Source organism: Physeter macrocephalus, chromosome 10 (genome assembly GCF_002837175.3).
Source record: "Physeter macrocephalus isolate SW-GA chromosome 10, ASM283717v5, whole genome shotgun sequence".
NCBI lineage: Eukaryota > Metazoa > Chordata > Mammalia > Artiodactyla > Physeteridae > Physeter > Physeter macrocephalus.
In genome coordinates this window covers 75,350,640-75,369,232 of record NC_041223.1, presented here as the reverse complement: position 1 = coordinate 75,369,232, position 18,593 = coordinate 75,350,640, and the positions used below count along the sequence as shown (strand labels likewise).

The 18,593-nt window shown below is 37.2% G+C and overlaps 1 protein-coding gene across 2 annotated transcripts in view; it reads left to right on the top strand.

Moving 5' to 3' along the window:
• EYS (eyes shut homolog) overlaps window positions 1-18,593 on the top strand; it is a 1,767,714-nt gene that overhangs the window by 964,222 nt on the left and 784,899 nt on the right. The gene's annotated exons all lie outside the window — the stretch shown is intronic.

Here is an 18,593-nt window from a genome sequence, read left to right as displayed (position 1 = left end):
TTATTCCAATGGAGTCGGAAAACAAACTGGGGTGAGGCAGGGGTACCATCTTGCTTCAATCTCCTTCTCCAGTTTCAGCTCGTAGCCTAGGATACTTCTCTCCTTACAAGTTGGTGGGCAGCATAGGAATACTCTTTCCACAGCTTTCACTTCATTGTCCATACTGTTGCTTTTTCCTCCACTTCGGTAGGTAAAATTGATCAGAATCTGGCATTCATTGGTATGAATTAGCTTTCGTTCTGTATGGTGCAGGTCAATGCTTACACATGTCATGCATGCACCCATCCATCCTTGTTTTTTCTCTTGGACATGACAATCTTTATATACAACAGCCCTTGTGCCCCTAGTCTCCAGGCAAGTAGAACTTTCTGGGCAAGTTATACTCCCAGGCAGGCTGCATGGCAGGGATGAGATGAATTTGGGGGTGAGACACTATTTTCCAGCTTCTCTACCTTCAACTTGAAGGTAAGTAGAATACATTGAGCCTGGTTATCATGAATTAAAGGTGGGAGGTCAGAGATATGGCTGTGATCTCTGATAATGCTATCTGGCTTTGTCTGGAAACCTAACACTGTAATAGAGCCTATACTTGGATGTCTTTTTTTCTATTGAGATTCCACTAGTGTTTAATAAAGACAGAAGGTAAGAGGAATATGTGATTGGACCCTTAATATCTAACCAAATTCGAGAGAAGACCAATTTTAAAAATCAGTTAAAATTTAAATTACTATTAAGTGATATAGGAGTCTAATTTGTTCAGATTAAAATGTGTCCATGGCATTTTAAAACATATCATAATCAGAAGTTATTTTGGTTTTGAAAATCTGACAGCATACAGTTTTCTCTTTGCCTAGAGTAACAGGAAACTAAACAATAGAACTAATATTTCCAATTTATATCTAGTGAACATTCTGATGTATAGAATAGCATTATATGTGTATTGATTCTTGGTCTATTTTGACTTTAATGGAAAGAAAATAGGAATTTTCCTTCCCAATATATAGTTGCTATTAAGGTTTCTTCAGTTAACTCATTTGTGTATTAGAAAGCCTAATTATTGTGAGACTTGATATAAAGCAGTCAATATACTTGCTGTCCTGTGTGGTCTGAGAAGTATTAAATGGGTTTCTAGTAAATTACTGCTCATCAAACACAGATATCATTGTGGGTCTGGCGTTTCAGAGCTTCCACATTGCCAATCTGTAAAAACAACACTAACTTCTTCATATAAGAGTTAAATAATGAACAGACAAGAGGAAGGCAAATATGATTTTAAAAACCATAAACTCAATCTTTCCAGTTCAAATCAATTGTGAGGTGACATCATGTGTGTTTAGGGCTATATTGCTAAATCACATGGCTTTAGGAAGCTAATGTTTGATCCTGTGACTTTAAATATATACAAGATCCTGTCACCAAAACCATATCTTCCCTGTTAGATTTCAGCCTCATAAATACTTTGGGAATGAGGAGAAATAATTTTTAAAAAGTGGCAAATCCCCACTTAGTTTGTCCTAAATGAGACCAATTCAGTAATGAAATAAAATTTTTAAAGTAATCAGGATATTGCCCACATTATTTTAAAACATCTTAAAAATAGAGGTTAGCTTCATGGTGACAGAAGACACTCCCCTCGTCTCTCCTTTTCCATCTACAACCAGTAGAATGGAAACAACTCCGCCCAACACACCAGGATGCTGAGGAGGCCACACATCTGTGCATCTCAAGGTGAGTGGACTGGAATGTAGAAGAGGTGGTGCCTGCTGGGCCTCGATCCTGGCCCCCTGGCCACAGCGCCGGATCCCTAAACCCCAAAGACTTGCTATCAGAAGGGAAGAGGCACGCATGACTCTGGCCTCCGGGACCCAGCGCCCATGGCCATGGGGACCTGGGCAGCAGCAGCAGGACCACGACCCTGGTCCCTCTCGCCGGGGTGGTGCCTGTGACTTTGGACCCCCATTGTAGTGGTGGTGCTGGAGAAGGAGACCCTGAACACAACAGAAGCCCACGCTATCCCAGTGCACCCAGGGGTGATGCTGGAGACAGCAGTGTCACCAGGAGAAGTAAGACACCAGGAACCCTGGAGGCACAAGCAGTGATGATGAGGGCACCAGAGACACCTCGGACAGAGGCAACCGAGGGTGGACTGTGCTACTTCTCAAAAAGAACCAGAGGAAGTGCAGGGAAGAGAAACTGAAAAAGTGTGCTACTGTGCCACCTACTGATACACAAAAGAAAGACTTCTCATTACCAACCTGCTGAACTGCTTAAATCAAAGTTTTAAAAGCATTACCTAAAAGAAAGGTGTTCACTACTTCAGATGTACAAGAAGAGGAGCAACTAAATAAGCATCACACCAAAAGCATGATAACATGGTAACACAAGAAGAAAATGACAATTCTCAAGAAGCCAAAATTAAAGTCACAGAAGATTGTGATCTGATAGAGAATTCAAAATAGCTGTCATGAAGAAACTCAGTGAGCTACAAGAAAGCTCAGAAAGACAGTTTAATGAGCTCAGGAATAAAATGAATGAGCAGAAGCAATACTCTACCAAAGAGAGTGAAACTCTAAAAAAGAACCAAACAAAAATTCTGGAGCTGAAAAATTCAAAAACCAAGACAAAGAATGTATTAGAAAACATTGGTGGCCTTCCCTGGTGGCGCAGTTGTTGAGAATCCGCCTGCCGATGCAGGGGACATGGGTTCGTGCCCCAGTCTGGGAAGATCCCACACGCCACAGAGCAGCTGGGCCCATGAGCCATGGCCACTGAGCCTGCATGTCTGGAGCCTGTGCTCTGCAACAGGAGAGGCCACAACAGTGAGAGGCCCGTGTACCGCAAAAAAAAAAAAAAAAAAAAAACGAAAAAATTAAAACATTGGCAATAGAGCAGACCATATGGAAGAAAGAATTTATGAGTTTGAAGATAGAGATCTAGAAATGATACACGGAGAAGAGGAAAGAGAACCAAGATTCTTTGTCAAAATGAAAAAAATTATTTGAGAACCACCCAACTCTATTAGGAAAGGCAACCTTAGGGTAATGGGTATCCCAAAAGAAAAAAGAGAGGGCGAAGGAAGCAAAGATTTATTTAAAGAAATAATAGCTGAGAACTTCCCAAACCTAGGAAGGAACTAGATATACAAGCTAGCTCCATGAAGCTAAGAGAACACCTAATTACCTCAATGCAAAAAGATCTTTTTCAAGACACACTATATTAAAGCTGTCAGAAGTCTATGATAAAGAATTTTAAAAGCAGCCAGGAAAAAAAGGACAGTAACCTACAAAGGACCCCCATATCAGACAATCAGCAGACTTCTCAGCAGACACCCTACAGGCCAGGAGAGAATGGAATGACATTCTCAAAATATTGAAAGACAAAAACTATCAGCCAAGAATACACTCCAGCAAAGATACCCTTCAGATATGAAGGAAAAATAAAGACCTTCTAGGACAAACAAAAGCTGAGACAGCACATTACCACTAGACTTGCTTTACAGGAAATGTTGAAAGGAGCTCTTCTACCTGAAATGAAAAAGCAAAAATACACAAAACTTTGAGTAAGCTGATAAATAGACATTCAGAATGAGAAAACTGCAATTCTATAACAGAATAGATTGTTAAACATTTAATTATAGGATAAAGCTTGAAGGGGAAAAAAGCAATAAATTTAATTATAGGTACTTCAATTTGGTAATGAACTTACAACATTTTAAAAAAAGGTAATTTGAGACAAAAAAAAACATAAAAAAGGGAAGAGGAAAAGTAGGGAGCCCATACAGACAAATGAAGATAAGATGCTATCAGCAGAAAATGGATGACTTTATCTATGTGATTTTTTATACAAACCTCATGGTAACCACAAAACATAAATCTATAGTAGAGATGCAAAACATAAAAAAGCAACTGAGAAAACATCATAATAAACACCAACTCACATGGCAGACAGAAACACAAGGAATAAGAAACTTTGAAGATATAGAGCAACGAGAAAACAGAAGATTGAATGCCAGTACTAAGTTCTCATCTATCAGTAATCACCCTAAATATAAATGGAGTGAATTCACCAATCAAAAGACACAGAGTGGCTGGATGGATTAAAAAAACAAGACTGACTGTATGCTGCCTTCAGGAGACCCACCTCAGCCCTAAAGACAAATATAACTCCAGGTGAAGGGATGCAAAATGATACTCCAAGCAAATGGCAGCCGCACAAAAACACATGGACCCATACTCATGTCAGACAAAATAGACTTCAAGTCAAAAGAGGTAACAAGAGAAAGATGGACATTATATGATAAAAGGGACAATCTATCAAGAAAGCATAACATTTATTAATAAATATGCACCTAACATAGGAGCACCAAAATATCTAAAACAATTATTAACAGACCTAAAGGAAGAAAATGACAACACAGTAATAGTAGGGGATTCATCTCTCCACTTATATCCATGGATAGATCATTCAGAAAGCAAACAAGGCAACATTGGCCTTAAATGAAACGTTAGACTGGATGGATTTGATAGATCAGTACAGAACGTTCCATCCAAAAGCAACAGAATACACATTCTCCTCAAATTCCCATGGAATATTCTCAAGGATAGACCATATGTTGGGACACAAAACAAGTCTCAAGAAATTTACAAAGTTTGAAATTATAATATCTTTTAAAATCACCGTAGTATGGAAGTAGAAGTCAACTGCAAGGAGAAAGCTGGAAAAATCACAAATATGTGGGGACTAAACCACATGCTACTGAACAACTATGGGGTCAACAAACAAATCAAAGGAGAAATCAAAAATACCTAAAGACAAATGAAAATAAAACATATCAAAATCTATGGGTTGCAGCAAAAGCAGTACTGAGTGTCCTTTGCCTGCTTTAAAAACATTGTGAAGTCTTCTTGGTCCAAGAGTGAAAGTGATACTATTTAGCTCAGTATCTCAAGTCCCTTATGACCTACCCAGTGAGAGCTGTACATTCTCAACTCCCGAATTTCTCTTTCTTACCCTCACATGCCTTTTCTGCTTACCTTTCATGCCTGTACTTTTGCAAAACTTATCTCTGCCTCTAAGACCTTTTCATGTTCTTCTGCCTATAAATGTTTATTCATGATTGAGCACCATGTCAAATGTCACCTCTTCCTATGTAGACCTCTTCCCAAGTCTCCCAAAAAGTAGACCTCAGTGCTCTCACAGCCCTTCATAGCCTTGGTCTGTCTTGCTGACTAACAGTGAGCTTTCTGGGAGCACTACTGAATACCTGCATCCAGCACAATCTCTGGCCCCCATAGTAGTCAGTCAATATTTCTTTGATAAATAAATGAACAAAGAATATACTGCAATTTTTGAAGAAATATCTTGTTTCTTCATGCTAACTTCTAGCAAAACATTGTCATTTGGTTCCCTACACAGGGGCCATTCAGCATTATAATTGTCATTGATGAAACGTCCTAAAATGTAAGAGTAATTTTCAAATATCTTAATTTTATAAAAGTCCTCTAAAACTTGAGAAAATAACTATAAAATCAAGAATTATTACAGTGCTGAAGGCTGAGATAATTAATTTCAAGAATGTGGCTTTTCAGAGACCTAGCTGGATATAAAGACACAACTTGGCATATGTGAGGCGGGGGGGATAGATACTAAGGACCATGACTGGGGTTATTATGATTCAGAGCAAAGGTAGTTCTCTAGCTTGAGGGGCGATATGTCCTCAGTACCCCATGTTTCTGTTTTAGGACAAGTGTTTCGTGTCCAAACAAACAGTTGGACATGTATTACAAGAGTTAGAAAGCCGAATTGGTGGCCTTGACCCCAAATACCTGGCTGGGGAGTTACCTGTAAGCCCAGTGAACTCTTTCTGAGAAACTCTTATTAACATTCATTGGAACACTTAGATTCCATAGAAACCGTTTTATAAAAGCTTAAAAACAAGATTTTTCTCAAGAAACATCATCAGGTTCACACAAGAATGAGTAATCCTTGATTCAGACCACCTAGAGTTTTATAACATAAAACTTTGTAAAGATGATTTGACCCGGAATTTATTTTTTCTTCAAATCAAGCCAGTTTCCTCAGCCTTAGAAAACACATCCCAACGACTATCTGTTTTTGAAGTGCTTAGTGTTCCTGCCAGGAGAATTTAACTGCAAAATGTCTTTACAGGTACCTGAAGAAATTGGCTCACTTTGTAAAATTAGTTCACATTGGATATTGAATTAAGTAAAATACCTAACAAAGGAAAAATAACAGTTTTGACAGAACATATATGTTTTATTTTGACAGAATGAAATATCTTAAATGAATTTTAAAGTTTTTGATAATAAAATATCAGCAATCCAAAGGACATATTTATGTTCTGACCTATTGTAGCAAGAGGAAGGATGTGAAGTTCATCTAAAAGCAGTAACAGACCATTGAGAACTTACATTGCAGCTCAGATTTATGTCATGAGAAATCAGGCTTTGGTCTACTCTAAGAATAGTCCTGCCTACCTTTGTTCTTGCAATAATTTAAAATTCCTGTGGTGCAGAAATATCACAGATCTACCTTAAGCTTATTTAGTTTTAACCAAATTGGATTTTTTTTCATCGTTTCAAAGACTGTTAATGGATCAATTAATGTTACAATTTTCCTGCTGGAATTCTGCACAGGTTGAAAGAAAGCCATCAATAGCAGGGAACATTTTACCTGAAGTTGATTTACTCCTAACGTAAGACTTAAACATGCACTGTCTTTTAAGAAAAAGAGATATATAAATAAAAGACGGGTATTTTGAAAATTAGTGAATTGTCAATATGAGTACTGTTTGGTATTGTTTAGAAGCAAACAAACATGCCACTGTGCTACTCATTATTTTCTTGGAAAACAATGCAATCAATCATAAGATATCAGTGTCTGGGTTTTTCTAAATTTCCAAGCAATGAATGAATAAATAAAAAGTTAAAATCTAGAATTTAAGATGGGGAAAAATTAGCTTTTGTTTTTGGCATTATCCTAAAATAATGAGAAATAAGGTCTACTTAAGCAAGCCACATAAAAAGAAATTCTGCCAACGTCAGTCTGTTATTTTAGCAACCTTAGTAAGCAAATTGAAGCTCTGCACTGTTAATGTAATCATTGTTATGCAATCAATAATGAAAATAGCCAAAACACTGACTAAACCTTGCCATGGCCAATTTAGTCCATCATCTTGACACAATCACGTTGGTTTTCCAAAACAGTTTTCTTTTGGATGGATGCTCTGAGAATGTAAAATAATCCATTTAAGGCTCTTGCAAGTAACAATCGAACTCACTCTGCCTTTGACTTAAAAATATTTATGCATCTTCCACTCACTCACTCCTAGGAGAAACTCACTTCTGTAAACAAAAATCTGGGGCTAATCAATATAATAAACTTAATATCACAGTCCACTTGTGATATACATGATGAAGACATTTTAACAACAATTGGTACTTAGTTGACACAGTTCAACTTTGCCATGTCTAGGCAATTCCTTTTCTGAGAAATGCACATTGTTTGAATGTGTGATTAAACCTCTTAAAAGCAGGGCATTTGATTAGCAAGGAAAAATAAAATCATTCCAATACAAATTCTAAGTCTATCTTTAAAGCTGCAAAAATTAACCAAGGCATGGATGCTAGCTTAAACACAGCTTCATATTTATAACTTGGAGATTCTGTTGTGCCTGGAGCATATGTAAATTTGTTGTTGCTAGGAATTTATCAGAGTACATAGGTAAGTGCTACGATGGAGGAAAATTGTGATCCCTCAAAATTAATAATATTTTGCAAGTGTCCTATTAAACAAAAGAGACCTAGAGCATTTATTTTAATGAATTTATGTAATATAAACCATTTGGGATCTAAATTCAAAATTATTAAACTACTAGATTTATATAATACGGGTAACAAGTATATCACTGACAATTACAAATAAGGTGTAGCTTAAAATATGTATATAATTTGGGTATTGATTTTTATTACTTGAGACCTTAGCAATTGCCATTAACAATTTTGGAAGAATTATTATGGTGGTCATTGTGTGCTTCCCAGATCCCCCTTCAGGAATAAAAATCAGACTTCTACAGCTACTGCAAGTACTGCTACAAAAAGGCCTCAGCTCTCAGCTTCCCACAGGTATGGCAGAGCTGCGTCAGCCAAGGTCAGGTGTCAGTCCTAGGGCAACACTCATTCACTGAAGTCTTTATTTGTCAACACCCCTTCCTTTCTAATGTTTGTACAAAGTCATCATAGATAGACTGACCCAGTCCTCTAGCCCAAGTGGGTATGATTCTGAAGTGTTATTCCAGCTTCAGAATTTCCCATATTTTTGGCAGGGGCTTCCACTGAGACCACAGAATGCCTCAACTTTTTTCCCTTTGTTTAGTCCTCCTTGCCTTTGGAAGGTGTTGATACTACTAATAAACCTCCTGCACAACCATCTCCTTATAGAGTCTGCTTCCCAGGTAACCCAACCTGTGAGACATAGATATTAAGGCCATAAAAAATCATAAAGCCCTTTTCTAATTCTGTAGCTACCTAATGTATTTTTGTACAGAAGAGTTGTACTTAAAATATTAATATTATTAGTTATAAGAATGTGTAAAATAACATAAGAATAGTTCAAATAATAAGATTAACATGTTCAGAATGCTAATATCATAAAAACACTAGATAATATTTCTTTTATTCCACATCATTATCTCAACCCTTCTTCCAAGGTCAAGCTGTGCCTCTGTAATACATGACCTATCTATAATCTACAGTTCTAACCAGGTGTCAGTTTACTTTTCACCTGTTGGTTGCAATCAATAGAATTCTGATACTCATAAATGGAAAGGTGATCTATCATCCTCTATTGACTGCTAATTGTCTTTAAAGGAAATGGATTGATTTTAGTGTGCGTATGAGTAGTGTATGAGTTCTATATCTTATTCATAACATTTCTTGACAGACGTTAAAAATAAAACTTGAGAACTTCTGATGCCAGTGTCCTTGTCTTCACGGTGAGCCACAGCCACACCCCGCCTCTGTAGGAAACCCTCCAACACTAGCAGGGAGAGAGACCTTCAAGATGGCAGAGTAGTAAGATGTGGAGATCAACTTCCTCCCCACAAATACATCAGAAATACATCTACATGTGGGACAACTCCTACAGAACACCTACTGAATGCTGGCAGAAGACCTCAGACTTCCCAAAAGTTTTTCTTTCTTTCTTCCTTTTTTTCTCCCTTTTCTTCTGAGCTGTGTGGCTGGCAGGGTCTTATGTTCTGGCCGGGTGTCAGGCTTATGCTTCTGAGGTGGGACAGCGAAGTTCAGGACACTGTTCCACCAGAGACCTCCCGGCTCCACATAATATCAAACGGTGAAAGCTCTCCCAGAGATCTGCATCTCAATGCTAAGACCCAGCTCCAGTCAATGACCAGCAAGCTACAGTGCTGGACACCCTATGCCAAACAACTAGCAAGACAGGAACACAACCTCACCCATTAGCTGAGAGGCTGCCTAAAATCATAATAAGGTCACAGACACCCTAAAACACACCACCGGATGCGGTCCTGCCCACCAGAAAGACAAGATACAGCCTCATCCACCAGAACACAGGCACCAGTCCCCTCCACTAGGAAACCTACACAACCCACTGAACCAACCTTAGCCACTGGGGGCAGATACCAAAAACAACAGGAACTATGAACCTGCAGCCTGCAAAAAGGAGACCCCAAACACAGTAAGTTAAGCAAAAAGGGAAGACACAGAAATGTGAAGCAGATGAAGAAGCAAAGTAAAAACACACCAGACCAAACAAATGAAGAGGAAATAGGCAGGCTACCTGAAAAATAATTCAAAGAAATGATAGTAAAGATGATCCAAAATCTTGGAAATAGAATGAAGAAAATACAAGAAACATTTAACAAAGACCCAGAAGAACTAAAGAGCAAACAAACCATGATGAACAACCAATAAATGAAATTAAAAATTCTCTAGAAGAGATCAATAGCAGAATAACTGAGGCAGAAGAACGGATAAGTGACCTGGAAGATAAGAGTGGAAATAACTACTGCAGAGCAAAATAAATAAAAAAGAATGAAAAGACTTGAGGACAGTCTCAGAGACCTCTGGGACAACATTAAACGCATCAACATTCGAATTATAGGGGTACCAGAAGAAGAAGAACAAAAGAAAGGGACTGAGAAAACATTTGAAGAGATTATAGATGAAAACTTCCCTAATATGGGAAAGGAAATAGTCAACCAAGTACGGGAAGCACAGAGAGTCCCATACAGGATAAATCCAAGGAGAAACATTCCAAGACACATATTAATCAAACTATCAAAATTTAAATACAAAGAAAAAATATTAAAAGCAGCAAGGGTAAACAACAAATAACATACAAGGGAATCCCCATAAGGTTAACAGCTGATCTTTCACCAGAAACTCTGCAAGCTAGGAGGGAGTGGCAGGACATATTTAAAATGATGAAAGGGAGGGCTCCCCTGGTGGCGCAGTGGTTGAGAGTCCGCCTGCCGATGCAGGGGACAGGTTAACATCTGATCTTTCAGCAGAAATGCTACAGGCCAGAAGGGAGTTGCAGGACATATTTAAAGTGATGAAGGAAAAAAACCTACAACCAAGATTACTCTACCCGGCAAGGATCTCATTCAGATTTGATGGAGAAATTAAAACCTTTACAGACAAGCAAAAGCTGAGAGAGTTCAGCACCACCAAACCAGCTTTACAACAAATGCTAAAGGAACTTCTCTAGGCAAGAAACACAAGAGAAGGAAAAGACCTACAAGAACAACCCGAAACAATTCAGTAAATGGTAATAGGACCATACATATCGATAATTACCTTAAATGTAAATGGATTAAATGCTCCCACCAAAAGACACAGACTGGCTGAATGGATACAAAAACAAGACCCATATATATGCTGTCTACAAGAGACCCACTTCAGACCTAGGGACACATACAGACTGAAAGTGAGGGGATGGAAAAAGATATTCCATGCAAATGGAAATCAGAAGAAAGCTGGGGTAGCAATTCTCATATCAGACAAAATAGACTTTAAAGTAGAAACTATAACAAGAGACAAAGAAGGACACTATATAATGATCAAGGGATCGATCCATGAAGAAGATATAACAATTGTAAATATTTATGCACCCAACATAGGAGCACCTCAATACATAAGGCAAATACTAACAGCCATAAAAGGGGAAATCGACAGTAACACAATCATAGTAGGGGACTTTAACACCCCACTTTCACTAATGGACAGATCATCTAAAATGAAAATAAATAAGGAAACACGAGCTTTAAATGATACATTAAACAAGATGGACTTAATTGATATTTATAGGACATTCCATCCAAAAACAACAGAATACACTTTCTTCTCAAGTGCTCATGAAACATTGTCCAAGATATATCATATGTTTGGTCACAAATTAAGCCTTGATAAATTTAAGAATATTGAAATCGTATCAAGTTTCTTTTCTGACCACAATGCTATGAGACTAGATATCAATTACAGGAAAAAAATCTGTAAAAAATACAAACACACAGAGGCTAAACAATACAGTACTTAATAACCAAGGGATCACTGAAGAAATCAAAGAGAGAGTGGCATGGACATATATACACCACCAAATGTAAAATAGCTAGCTAGCGGGAAGCAGCCACATAGCACAGGGAGATCAGCTTGGTGCTTTGTGGCCACCTAGAGAGGTGGGATAGGGAGGGGGGAAGGGAAGCTCAAGAGAGAGCATCTATGGAGATACATGTATATGTATAGCTGATTCGCTTTGTTATAAAGCAGAAACTGACACACCATTGTAAAGCAATTTTACTCCGATAAAGATGTTTAAATAAGTAAATAAATAAAACTCTCTTTACGTGCCCATAACCTTACAAATCAATTTCTAAAGTACGTGTAGATAGCATATATCCATTAATTGCAATAGACAAAATTACAACATAACTTATATAATTAATTTTTATAAAAAGGTTATTTAATAAAAATAGCTATATGGCTTACATATAGGTTAATATACTTCAGTGTCAACCCTCTTCCTAAGGAAACTCCTCTGACTCAGGGTCACTGCACTAACCGATTTCACCCTGAATTTTAAGCCGGCAATGCCATTTTCTTTTTCTTGTCCCTCCAGAATTAAGAAAGGTAGAGTCTGTTTAGTCAGATGCTGGTAGATACTTGAGCTAAATGCATGCTGGGTTGAAACTAGAGTTGACCACATTCTTGGTAGAGGAGGCTGTGGGAACCCTGCAGCAGCACTGGCAGGCAGAGATTCTGAATGAGTAAGTGAGCTCTGGGGTGACGGTCCTCTTCGGCGAATACAGAGGTCCGTGGACCATCTTTACTTCCTCTGACCTTATGCCTAACTGCTCCTCTCCTCCAGGGTGTCGGTCTATCTTTACTAAACTCTTTTACTGCAATTAATTGGAGTAGGTGTCTCTTTTTGATGACCAAACATGGGCTGAAAAATGTAAATTACAAAATGAAGTTGACTGATAATGACCTTAGGCCAAATATGTATGATAATTTAGATTATTATGCCATAATACTTATTAACTTAAGGTGATATACAATTTAATTCCCTGCTGTTCCAAATTGTGTAAATTATGTAGTTTCAAAGAATTGATAACTTTTAACACTCCATCCTCAGCTGTGTCCTCCAGAGATTCAACTTTGAATGCAGTATTATATTCTGGCTAATGTATCTTCTCACACCACATGTCAAAGGAAACTATTGGATGTGGCTATTTCACGTTTATCTTCATCTCTTGTAAACATTAAAAAAATAAAAGTAGTAATTTTTGTCAATTTGTTCTAATTTATAATTAGACAAAAATTAAGAAAACTCATACAGGATGTTCTGGGGCAATAAAAAGAGAAAAAATGATGTTGAATTTAGCTAACAAATTAGATTTATTTATGTTCATCATTTTATTCAATTTATTCTTATCATAAATTATTTCATTCAATGTGAACTTTCTCTTTCACTAATTCTTTTTTTTATAAATCTTTCACTGATTCTTGAGCTTGCTTTATCTAAAACCTGTTGATTTGCTGTCATCAACAAAATTTCAAAAGTTACCCTGCACAGCATCTCTGCTGCAACAGAGCAAAACAACTGAGAGCATCCTACCTCCTCAGAGGACTTTGCAAAGAGCTCCTCATTTTAGATGAATTAAGCAGATATTCAAACTGGAGGAAACAGCACATTTCTAATACAGTAGCTGTGATTTGTTCATCTTTTTAGCAAAATACTACTTATTTTTACATAGCAAACAAAAAGCTCTGAAGATTGAAGGCTTGGACATTTTGATTTGGGAGGAGAAACCAGAGGATTATAAAGGTCTCTGAGGCCAGGGGGATTTTCAGGAGTTTATGCAAGGGTCATACATTTACGTACAAAGAGAGAAACCACAAAGATGACAAAGAGCTGAGGGATGTGAGAAGATTATTCTGGCTTGACTCAAAAACATGAAGCCAGGACACTAAAGTTGTGTAAAGCTCTCACTCCTGAATTGGGGCAGTACATTCAATTGTACAGGCATGGCATGGCAACCAAGAATCCAAGTGCATGTTAAAAACAAAAATGAAATCAGACCCAGACAGTTGTTGGCCAAAACACAGCATGATCTACAAGTGTGAAAGCTGATCAGGGGTTTTCTGGTTAGCCATGGAAATTTCCTGTTCAGTTGAAATACTGTATGCAAAAGCCAAGAGGCATGAAACATAAGGCAGAGCTCAGGGTGTCCATGAGACTCTGGAGAGCAGATTTGTTGAGCAGAGTTTGGAGAAATGAAGTCAGATATAAATTCACTCATCAGATTGTAAATGGCCTTACCTTCTATGCTTATTTTGACTTCATATCAAACATTATTGGATATGATTGAAAGTTATGCTAAATTGAAATAAAGTTGATGTACAATATTATATTAGCATCAGGTGTACTACATAGTGAATTAACACTTGCATACATTATGGAACGATCGTCATGATAAGTCTAGTAACCGTCTGTTCCCATACAAACTTATTACAACATTATTGACCACATTCGTTACCTGTATATTGCATCCCCACGGCTAGGGGTTTGTACCTCAATCCCCTTCACCTATCTCACCTTCACCCCAACCCACCACTGAAAGTTTTTCAGTGTGATAGTGGAGCATGATTAGTTTTCCCAAATAGAAGATTCATTAAACTAGGAAGGGTGTAGATAATAAGAGGTCAGTTGTAAGGCTGGTGTTGTAACAGGATGAGTAGAAAATGAAGAGGATCTGAATTCTAAGAAAAAAGGAGGATGTAAGAGTTAAAAAAAGGTAGAGCAAATCCAACCTGATTACCCTAAACTGGCTATTTGGGAGGAAGGAAGCCATAGATACCAGAACATAAGAGCAGAAGCCACTTGGGTTCAAAAACTGTCCTCAGAACTTATAAGCTTTGTGACCTTGTTTTTTCTCTGTACTTCAGCTGCCTAATCTGTAAAATTTTGTAATAATAATTTCAGAACTATCGTATAGAGTATTGTAAGGACAAATCAAATCAAAATTTGTAAATCACTTAGAATACTTCCTACATTAATACATATTAGCATAGCTGTTTTTATGAAAGATAATAAATGCTCTCCTACGTGGAAGATAGAGAGGTACGAAAACTGCCACAAATAAAAATGAAGAATGCAAATATCTTTTAAAAAAGTGTGTATTTGACACACCTCCATTTATACCCAGTGCCTTTGTCTGTATGTATGTCGTTACCACTCTCGTTTAAGTAGGCTGGAAAACTTACAGTTGATTTGATTCATCTCTCTTTGCTAAAATAGTTACTAAGATTTCTTATTTCTGAAAACAGACCAATCACCCTCATCAGTCACTGTTTTATGTGACACTTCCATAGCTCAGTCCAAGCTGTCCTCGGGATGTACCCAGATTAATGGTGTAGTTCTGAGCTGCTTTGCTTACCTATCACATCTGCCCATTGTGAGACTTAATGTACAGGTCCCTTCACTATGTCACCCCTCTGCCTAAACTGTTCAGTGTAATCTATTCCTTCTGTAATGTCTTCATCCCTCTATTTTTCCTTCCCCCATCCTTTTGCTAGTCCCACTCTCGCCTGTGGGTTCTTTGTTGCCTTGTAATCACACTGTGCCATCCTGCTTCTGAGTCCATGTTTTTCTGCTTGCCTGGAATGCTTTTTGTAACTCCTTATCCATGTAAAATATCCACATTCTATTTCATGTTGCTATATTTTCAAGACAGTACGTGAAGGAAACATAAAAATCTGATATTTTCTATGACTCAGAAAATGTATTATTAAATTTTCCAGCAGAAATTTAATTAAGTTTACTGAAATGGCAGACATATTTAGAAATGTTTACTCATTAAAACTAGGGAATCATTAATGATACATGTGTACAAAAGAAAAAGAAAAATATAAGAAACAACAGATAGTTATTCAAGGAAAGAAAAGGTTTAATGCATGATTATATTTGTCTTGTTTACATTGCTCATTTCAATTCATGCAACTTGAACCATTCTACTGTTTCTCTCCTCTACAATTAGTCATCCTACAGTTCTACAAAGTAAAGAAGGAAATGCTAAAGCCACAGAACAAAGCATTGCCTTATTTTATTTTTGGCTGCATTAGGTCTTTGTTGCTGTCCTTTCTTTAGGAAACCATTCATACTGTAGGTTGGAAAACAGGTCCTGAGAAGACAAAAATCTATTTCATGAGAAATAGAATGGAACTAGTGTTTGTGGCCACATACTCTAAGTTTAAGAGTGGCGCTCTTTCAAATCCAGTTACACTAGGAGGAACCAGAGATTGGAAGGAACTAAAGGCTGTAGGCAGAGCCAAGACCCAGTCAGGGACAGGATTTTCCCTTTACTCACTGACTCATTCACTCATTCCACTAATAACAACTAATAACTTAAGCACTTGGTTTCCATTAACTGCTGAGGATGAGAGAAATAAAGTGAATAAAAGGAACTCAGAGTAGAATGGCAGAAACAGAGCAGTTAGGGAAGCAGGAAATTACACAACTATGTGGTATATAGTATAGGAAAGAAGACAACGATCCTAGAAGCAGTACATTTTTCCTGGGAAATCAGGAAAGATCTCTCAAAGAGACCAGGTGGTGAAAGCCTGGACTATATAGTATAGAAAATAATGAACTAACTCAAGAGGCTTTTAATCAAGTGAGTGCCACAAGCGGATTTCATGAAAAAAAAAAAACGAAGAAAAGAGAAAAAATGATAACTTTGGCTGCTCTGTGGACAGTGAGTTGAGGAGAGACAGGCAAGTGATTCGGTCCCAAGAGACCAGTGACAGGCAATTTCACCCTCTGTGACTAACAAGACTACCAGGATAGAACACACGGAAATATATTCTATTCAGAAATTAAGTTTTGTACATTGAATGCAGGAAATCATCTTTGTTACATGTGAGTCTTTCCAGCACTATGTGAACAGGAAAAAGATTCAACACCACTGAATTCTGGTGAAGATTCTCTCAGCCATGTGTCTCACAAATAAGCTGAAATAGTACCTTCTTTCAGTGGAAGCTGACCCCTCTGGCAACTGTGGGCTTCCCAGTATCCTGACCCTGATCACAGATCCCTTGCGAGGGATCTGTGGAGATCCCTGTGGAGAAGAAGTCTCTGGAAAGAAGGAAAAAAACTCTTCTTCCAAAGCCTCCTGGGAAGAGAGATGAATGTTAAGTGTAGAGACAAAAGGAGTTCTTCCAGTCCTCTCTGATGGCACATTGACTCTGGTTGGATTGTTGAGATCCGCTTTGGTAAATACAGAAGGCGATGGGATGAAAGACTTGGCCTCATAAACAACGTGGGGTCACTGCAGGGGTCTGGTGGCCTTGGAAAGATAGCAAGAGGATGGAGAGAGATTCTCAGACGCTGATGTACATACACCGTACCTAATACAATTTTCTTTCAATGGAATACTATTCTTTTAGCCAAATGTCCTATATTTCTATCATAAAGTGGCCTCTTCTTTTTAAATTTGGGTTTTTATTTTCTTGCAATTTAGTCAATAGTTTGACTTTTGCCTGTTCTTATTTATAACCTTTTCTCCCTTTTCTAGTTGTGAGCAGATTTTCCCTTTTAATGGGCTTCTGGAAAGTCCCTCTGGATGACTTCTTACATTTAATTATTTTGATTTGCAGCTCTGCTGTTTAGTTTTTACATTCCTTCTTGTTTAGAGTCATACCTGCTGCAGTTTGGTACTTTATTAGCTGTTTATTTTTAAGTGATAAAGTCTCTGAATTAGAAATAAAAATGTAAAACAAAAAGAAAGAAATATCTCTCTTCATTTTGTCTTTCAGTACTCCTAGTAGTCCTCTCAGCACAGATGAATTAGCGTGGCAAAATATTTTCTTTATAGGAATTACAACTTTGGAATGCTCTAGGTGCTCTATCCTAGTCTATTAATATTTTCCAAGTCTCTTTCCAATGCCTCTTTAATTTGCTTGCACTTTGACATTACCAGACAGGAGAGAAAGTTGTCTCCATTTTATTTAGAAAGAGATTAGACAATGTGCAACATAAGCAAATATGTTCACAGTTTTCTTCAGAAATTTATAGTATATTATTGTAAATGGACCATGGAAATATAAAATCTGAATTTAAAATACTTTTTGCTAAATGTATGTCAACTCTGGTTAAGGGTTTTTAAATTCAAATTTATGAAACCCTGGTATCTGGTGGTCAGAAAATTGAGCTTTTCTGTAAATTGAGCTTTTCTGTATATGCATATGTGTGTGCATGTATACATGTGTCTGTGTGTGTGTGTTGACTGTACCCAAAAATGTGCATAATATTTCCAAAATGTAAATAAATCCATTTATAATTTATGTAAAATAGAAAAATGTTTGCCAACATATTAGAACTATAAAAGTCTACTATACAAATTCTAATATAAAATCCACTAACTACTTTTTTTAAAATTTTAGTTGTTTGTTAATGCAATATATCTTCTATCACCTTAGATTAATAGACTATTATGACTTAATTAACATTCCACTGATACTTCTAAAAATTTACTAAGTAAAAGGGCAAATACGAACCATTTATTTCCTTACTAGAATTTTCAGGCTTTAGCTTCTAATGTTTATATTTTTATGTACCACTAGTTGCATATTGTGTTATCGCCTTAGAAAGGTTGTTTCCTTTCTGATTCATGATTAATCTTTGGAGTACACATGCATCACAAAGGAGGCTGACTAATGAATGTCATAATGACAGTGGCGCTAGCACACTTTGGCAAGTCAGGTAAGGAAGTCTTCCAGCAAAGCTATTAATGTCAGAACTAATATAGTTCTCAGATAATTTTGTTAATTATTAGAATGTTTATCCATTTAAAATATCTCTGTCCCTCTCTAGCATGAGGTGAAGTTAAGAAGTGAACAATAATGACACTTCCTTTTCACAAAGTGGGAATCTGGGGTCCTGGATAAATTGAAATTTAGGGAGCCTGGCCAAGATAAGTGGGCTGGAGTAGCCAGTGCTGCAGAAACCAAGGGAGCAAAAAAAAAAAAAAAAAA